General features: G+C 39.2%; 1 long non-coding RNA gene across 1 annotated transcript in view; it reads right to left on the reverse strand.

Annotated features, from left to right (window-relative positions):
• Positions 1-482: 482 nt before the first annotated feature.
• LOC116549263 overlaps positions 483-7,175 on the reverse strand; it is a 134,069-nt gene continuing 127,376 nt past the window's right edge. The window contains exon 3 of the long non-coding RNA XR_004267780.1: positions 483-539. This is a non-coding gene — a long non-coding RNA (uncharacterized LOC116549263). The remainder of the gene's footprint in view (positions 540-7,175) is intronic.

Here is a 7,175-nt window from a genome sequence, read left to right on the forward strand (position 1 = left end):
TTTTTGATTTACACAAAAATTCAGACAATAGTATGGAGAGTTACTATATACCTCATTCCCAGGGTCCCTAGTATTAATATTTTATCTTAATGGAGTATATTTATTAAAATTAATAAGCCAATATTGTTAAATTGTTATTGGCTAAAATCTATACTGTGTTCAGATATCTTTAGTGTTTACCAATGTCCTTCTCTGCTCCAGAAACCCATCTAAGATTCCATACTTAACATTTAGTCATTGTGTCTCCTTGGGCCCCTCTTGGCTGTAAGTTTCTCAGACTTTCCTTGCTTTTGATAACCTTGGCTGTTTTTAGGAGCATTGGTCAGGTGTGTTTTAGAATGATCCTCAGTGGGTATTTATCTGATATATTTCTCATGTTTAGATCAGAGTTTTGGGTCTTTGGAGGGTAGACCACACAGTGAAGGGTCGTTGCTACCCCATTTATCAAGGCTGCACACCAGCAACGTGACTTATGCTGTTGATGTTGACCTGGTTGAGGCAGTGAAAGAACTTTTTTAAGCATTTCACTGCTCGAGTATCTGCCAAGGGAAAAAAGAGTCAAAACAAACATGGCAACAAAACAAATAAGCAACAAGCAAACAAACATAGCAAGACTTTAATCATGGGATTCTCAGAATTTATTAAATAAGAAGGCATCACTCTTCACATAGGTCCCCTTTTCGCCTCTCCATATACCATCTGCTTCCGCTTTTCCTGCCTTGGCACCTTTATTTGCTTTTATGTATATCTTAGCGTGATTCTATTTATATATAAATATATGTTCATATTTAAATCATTTCAGAAACTGAAATGACATAGATCCTCCAGAACTATTTGCGGGGGGGGGGAAGTCCAATGTTGAATTTTGTGCTGTGAAGATACAAACCAGATTTTTATGTAAAGGTAGAGATTATGTATTTAAAAACATCTTTCCTCCATTCTGAAAGAATAAATAAATTTCATAGAGTTGTCAAATCAAAAACATCCTGCAAATGATGAGAGTTAAATGCCTGACCCTTTACAAGTCTGCTGGGGATAAGACTTGCATCTCAGGCAGTCACTGGGGAGCGTCTGTTTCTAAGAAGCCACATCTGCCCCTCGGTTTTTTTTTTCTTTGAGATAGAGTCTTGCTTAGGCTGACTGCCCAGGCTGGAGTGCAATGATATGGCCTCGGCTCACTGCTACCTCCTTTTCCCAGGTTCAAGAGATTCTCCTGCCTCAGCCTCCTAAGAGCTGGGATTACAGGTGCCTGCCACCATGCCCGGCTAATTTTTGTATTTTTAGTAGAGACAGGTTTTCACCATGTTGGTCAAACTGGTCTCAAACTCCTGACCTCGTGATCTTCCTGCTTCAGCCTCTCAAACTGCTGGGATTGCAGGCATGAGCCATCACGCCCAGTCTGCCCCTCAAATTTTGATGGCTCCCTGTATCTGACTCACTGAGATGGCTTGATAAAAATGTGTTGAATGAAAAACTAAGTATTTTAAGAAAGAGCCAAGAGCATATTAGAAATAAAATTTCCTAAAGATACCGGCCCCTTTCAGCCCTGCCACAGGCCTTTCTGAGGTGTGTGCTCCCTCTGTAGCCTTTGTTCTGTAAACTCATGAGCTGCACCCCCCACCCACCCTCCGCCCCACCCATACACACACACAGATTTGAAAAGCCTGACCTCATGGCAATCAGTGCATACGTCTGCCATCACTTACTCAGGAGCTGGCATACACAGACGAGCTGGACCGACTAGAGTCTTTCCTTTGGCAGTCTCGACTCAGAAACAAGGAATGAATTGCCAGGAAGTAATTTTACTGGAGCTGTCAAATTGCCACAGGCTCACGTAAGCCAAAGCCACGTGCAAGATGAAGTTATGACGTGGCATAGGGAAGAGAGAAAAAGCTGGTCGGAAAATAATGTCTTTCATGAAGAAGGGAACAACAGATACCAGGGCTACCGGAGGGTGGAAGGTAGGAGGAAGATGAGGATCGAAAAACTACCTATCAGGTACTAAGCTTATTACCTGGGTGATGAAATAACCTGTATACCAACCCCTCAAGATACACAGTTTGCCTACTTAACAAACCTGCACCTAAAATAAAACGTTAAAAAAAAAAAAAAAAAAAAAAAGAAGAAGAAAGGGATGTCTTTGAGAGAGGTCATGAGACAGGGGACATGAAACAGACCAAAGGAGAGAGATCAGCACCTAAAACGGGGGAACATCTAGAGCCTTATGACCTTCTGATCCAGTGTGGTCTGTGTGAATATTTTCAGATAGCACCCAAGCCCTGCCCCGAAGTAAAGTAGGTCTCTGTTCCTTAGAGGTCAAAGAGCATTATCTAAAACAGTTAAGTTTCCTAGGAACCCAGCCCCTACACATCCTACTACAGTTTTCAGAGTTGAATAATTTCTCTTGCAAAAAGGAAGATTTTAAATGTCTTAGAGCTGTGGATCCTACAGTCAAAATTCCCGGTTTACTGATTGTCAAAAGATTTGTTTAGATACACTGCAGGAAAGAGGGAGAAGATGGAAACCAAGTGGCCTTCCCACGGCTTCCCACGGCTTCCCACAGCTAACTTGGAGCTCTTTTCCCAAGTCACACCCGTGCTATTTTCCTGCCTCCTTCTGGATAAGCCTATTGCAAAAGCTCTGAATTTCAACCTTGCAGATGCACCCGATGATGCATATGGCTGCTTGCTCCTGGAGGCTGCTGGGCTGCTTCCCTTAGTCATAGCGTAGGCATGCATCTTTCCCATCAGTGATGATGTTTTTACAAGATCAGTTATGTTATGAGCTGGTTGAGTAATAAGAACACTGAATTTGTTATTTTATAAAAGTGCGAAAACATGACCAAAGAGCGTCTTAAAACATGCCACAAGTACAATGTTATGCATAGTAACAGATTGAAAGACATGAGTTAAAACTCGATAGCTATTCAGACCAACAAAATCTGAAAAAATAAATATTTGAATAATCATGCTTCTCTTGAACGTAGTCTCTGCTTCTTCTTCATGGTAACTTATTTGTTCACTTTGAAGTATATTTATTGATACTTTCTTGGATTTCATCTTTCCAATTTGGGGAAAAAATTTTAGTCAATTTATGTAAAAGTATAATTGTGGAGTCTTCAATGGATTCTTTAAAAAAAAAAACTATTCTTTTTTTGTAATAGACAAATGTCTGGACCCTTTAGTGCTTCATGTATTTGTTGAGTATAAAATTTGAGAAGATTTTATTAGGTTATACTTTTGCCTGAAAAGTAGAATTACATAATTAAGTTAGAATTAGATTTATATAATAATAGAGATGAATTAGAATTGTTTTTAAGATAAGTAACACATCAGCAAATGGTGGTAAGTTTTGTTGATAGTGAAATCAATTTTTAAATTTAATTTAATTTTTTTTTAAAGAAAGAAAAGAAAGAAAGAAAAAGAATGTAAGAGAGAAAGAAAGAGGAAGAGAAAGAGGGAGATTTGTTTTTTTTGAAAGAAATAAAGAGAAAGAGAAAGCGGGAGAGAGAACAGGAGTCTTGCTCTATTGGCCAGGCTGGAATGCAATCTAAAAATAGGCATTAAAAACCTCTTTTATGCCAATAATTGTACTTAACAGCAGAGACAGAAAGGAATAAGGGAAGAAAATAACAAATAGCCAACCAATATTTCATTTAAGTCTGTGAAATGCTATGCAAATGCTGAGGAGTGATTTACTTTCAATTATGTGCTCACTTTTAAAATCGGTGTAATATGATACTGAGAAAAATGTATGTTCTGTGGACCTGGGGTGAAGAATTCTATAAATATTCACTGAGTTTACTTGTTCCAGGTCTGAGTTCAAATCATAGATGTCCCTGTTAATTTTCTATCTTGTTGATCCGTCGAATACTAACAATGTGGTGTCAAAGTCTCCCGCTATTATTGTGAGGGAGTCCAAGTCTCTTTATAAGTCATTAAGAACTTGTCTTATGTATCTGGGTGCTCCTATATTGGGTGCATATATATTTATGATCATTGACTCCTGTTGTTGCATTAATCCTTTTACCATTATTGTAATGTCCTTCGTTTCTTTTAGTCCTTGTTACTATTAAAGTCTATTTTTTCAGAGACAAAAGCTACAACTGTTTTCTTTCTTTGTCTTTTTTTTTTTTTTTTTTTGCTCTGCATTTGATTGGTAAGTCTTCCACCAACCCTTTGTTTTGAGTCTTTGTGTGTCCTTGCTTATGAGATGGATCTGGATACAGCGAACCAATGGGTTTTGACTTTTTATTCAATTTGCCTGTTTGTGTCTTTTATTGGGGCATTTAATCCATTTAAATTTAGGATTAATATTGATATTTGTGAGTTTAATGTTGTTGTTTAATGCTAGCTGGCTATTTTGTCCATTAGTTGATATAGATTCTTTATTATGGAGATACTGTTTACCTTTTGGTAAGTTTTGGGGATGACTGATACTGGTTGTTCCTTTCTGTGTATAGTGCTTCTTTCAGAAGCTCTTGTAAAGCAGGCCTGGTGGTGATGAAATCTCTGAGTGCTTGCTTGTTCGTGAAAAATTTTATTTTTCCTTCATTTACGAAGCTTAATTTGGCTGGATATGAGATTCTAGGTTGAAATTCTTTTCTTTGAGCATATTGAATATTGAGCCCCACTCTCTTCTAGTTTGTAGGGTTTCTGCTGAGAGATCTGCTGTGAGTCTGATTGGCTTCCCCTTATGGGTAACCTGACCTTTCTCTATAGCTGCCCTTAGAATTTTCTCTTTTATTTTAACCCTGGTGAATCTAATGATTATGTGTCTTAGGGTTGCTCTACTTGAGGAATATCTTTGTGGTGTTCTCTGTATTACCTGAAGTTGAGTATTCTCCTGCCTTACTAGCTTAGGAAAGTTTTCCTGAATAATAACCTGAAGAATATTTTCCAGCTTGGATTCATTCTCTTCATGACATTCAGGTACACCCATCAAATGTATATTAGGTCTTTTCACATAGTCCCATATTTCTTGGAGACTTTGCTCATTCCTTTTTACTCTTTCTTCTCTAATCTTGTCGTCTCTTTTCATTTCATTACGTTTGTCTTCGACCTCTGATATCCTTTCTTCTGCTTGATCAATTCGACTGTTAAAACCTGTGCATACTTCGTGGAGTTCTCGTATTGTATGCTTCAGTTCCATTAATTCACTTATATTCCTCTCTAGATTGTCTATTCTCGCTAGGATTTGTCAAACCTTTTTTCAAGGTTCTTAGTTTCTTTACATTGGGCTAGAACATGTTCTTTTAACTCACAGAAGTTTCTTATTATCCACCTTCTGAAGCCTAAATCTGTTAATGGAATGCACTCATTCTCCATCAGGCCTTGTTCCCTTGTTGATGAGGAACTGTGATCCCCTGTATAGGGAGAGGCATTCTGATTTTGGGTATTCTTAGACTTTTTACGCTGGTTTCTTCCCATTATTTTAAATTTATCCACCTGTCATCTTTGTAATTACTGACTTTCAAATTAGATCTCTGAGTGGATGTCCAACTTGTTGACTCCCAGCGCCAGAATCTGAGCAACCCACTGCGCCGGCCAAAACAGCTGCATTAAGATTCGTGGTGCTTTTCTGCCTGGGAATCTCTGGTCTGGCTTCCTTCTTGAGACCCTTTTTCAATCAGCTGAAGAGGCAACTCTGCCTTCCCTGAGAGCCAAACATCGACCAAAAAGGGACCCAGTCCCGTTTACTCTGCACCAAGAACCTCTGCGCCAGGGTGCGGGGCGCCGGCAAAACTGCCACGCAGGCCACAAGAGTCGCGCTGGCAACCCATGGGGCTCCTCCACTGGGAATCTCCTGGTCCGTGAGCAACAAAAATTCATCTGAAAGTGTGGCGTCCTCTCATTCTCTGCGCTTTCACTGGGAGCTATAATCCTGAGCTGCTAGTGATCAGCCATCTTGGATCTCTCTCCGTGAAATCAATTTTTATTCAGTTTTACTTTTGAAGTAAATCCTGATCAAAGACCAGACCAAGATGTCAAACAGATGGAGTGAGAAACTTGGGAAAGCCAGATGATTGAATTGAATTCGTTTCATGAAGTTGAGGCTTCCCTAAGACTGGATACAAACTTTATATTTTAGCCACTAAAATGTAAAAGAGTCTTGCTGTATCTGAAAGGACAGAACATTTACGTATTTCACAGGATAACTCCTGGGGTGCCTGCAGTGTTGAATAAGCTTTAACTCAACATTTTCTGTGGATTTGAAAATGTAGTGGGGTAGGATGGTGCAAAGAAGGGTAGAGCTGTGTGTGTGAACTTTGCCAACCATCAAAGCCAACAGCCATTGTGTATTCAGTGCTTTGTGAATTCAATGGTTCACTTATAGAGGGACTATGAAAATTTAACTTGAATTATTCCTGTGACCCAATACCAGGATCCCCAAACAACCCAAACTCTTTTGATCCAGAGAATGCCTTTGTCTATATTTGCCTTATTACATGAAGATAGACAGACACTTTATATACGGGGGCATGCATAAGCCTACCTATTTGAATTGATGTGTGTTACATCTATTGGGGATTGAAATATCAAATGAATAGACCTAGACCCTGTAATTTTTTCCTTACACATATGTAATCATATTACCAAAACAAAACAGTCCTCAGCTACTATATACATATGTATTTGTATTTCCAGGCATTATAGATTATGTTCATCTTATATGCGTCATTTTCTTGGAAGCTCCTAATGGGTTAAAGAATGTCTCCTCTTCTCCCTGGAAGCTGCCCGCAGTGCCTGAGATAATGTTGTGTCCACAGAGATGGTTCAGAGAACATGGTGGTCCCTGAAAGATGATTAAGCTGAATATGGGAAGAGTAAATCATTTTCTGTTCCCTCCCTCCCTCCCTCCCTCCTTCCTTCCTTCCCTCCTTCCTTCCTCTCTTCCTTCTCTTGCCTCCTTCCCTCCCTCCCCTCTTTCTCTTTTTTCTCTTTCCCTTTCTTTCTCTCTCTTTCTTTCTTTCCTTCCTTCCTTCCTTTCTTTCTCTCTCTCTCTTTCCTTCCTTCCTTCCTTCCTTCCTTCCTTCCTTCCTTCCTTTCTTTCTTTCTTTCTTTCTTTCTTTCTTTTTCTTTCTTTCTTTTCTTTCTTTTTCTTTCTTTTCTTTTCCTTTCCTTTCCTTTCCTTCCTTCCTTCCTTCCTTCCTTCCTTCCTTCCTTCCTTCCTTC

Source organism: Sapajus apella, unplaced genomic scaffold (genome assembly GCF_009761245.1).
Source record: "Sapajus apella isolate SASKATOON/1434 unplaced genomic scaffold, GSC_monkey_1.0 scaffold6, whole genome shotgun sequence".
Taxonomy (NCBI): Eukaryota; Metazoa; Chordata; class Mammalia; order Primates; family Cebidae; genus Sapajus; species Sapajus apella.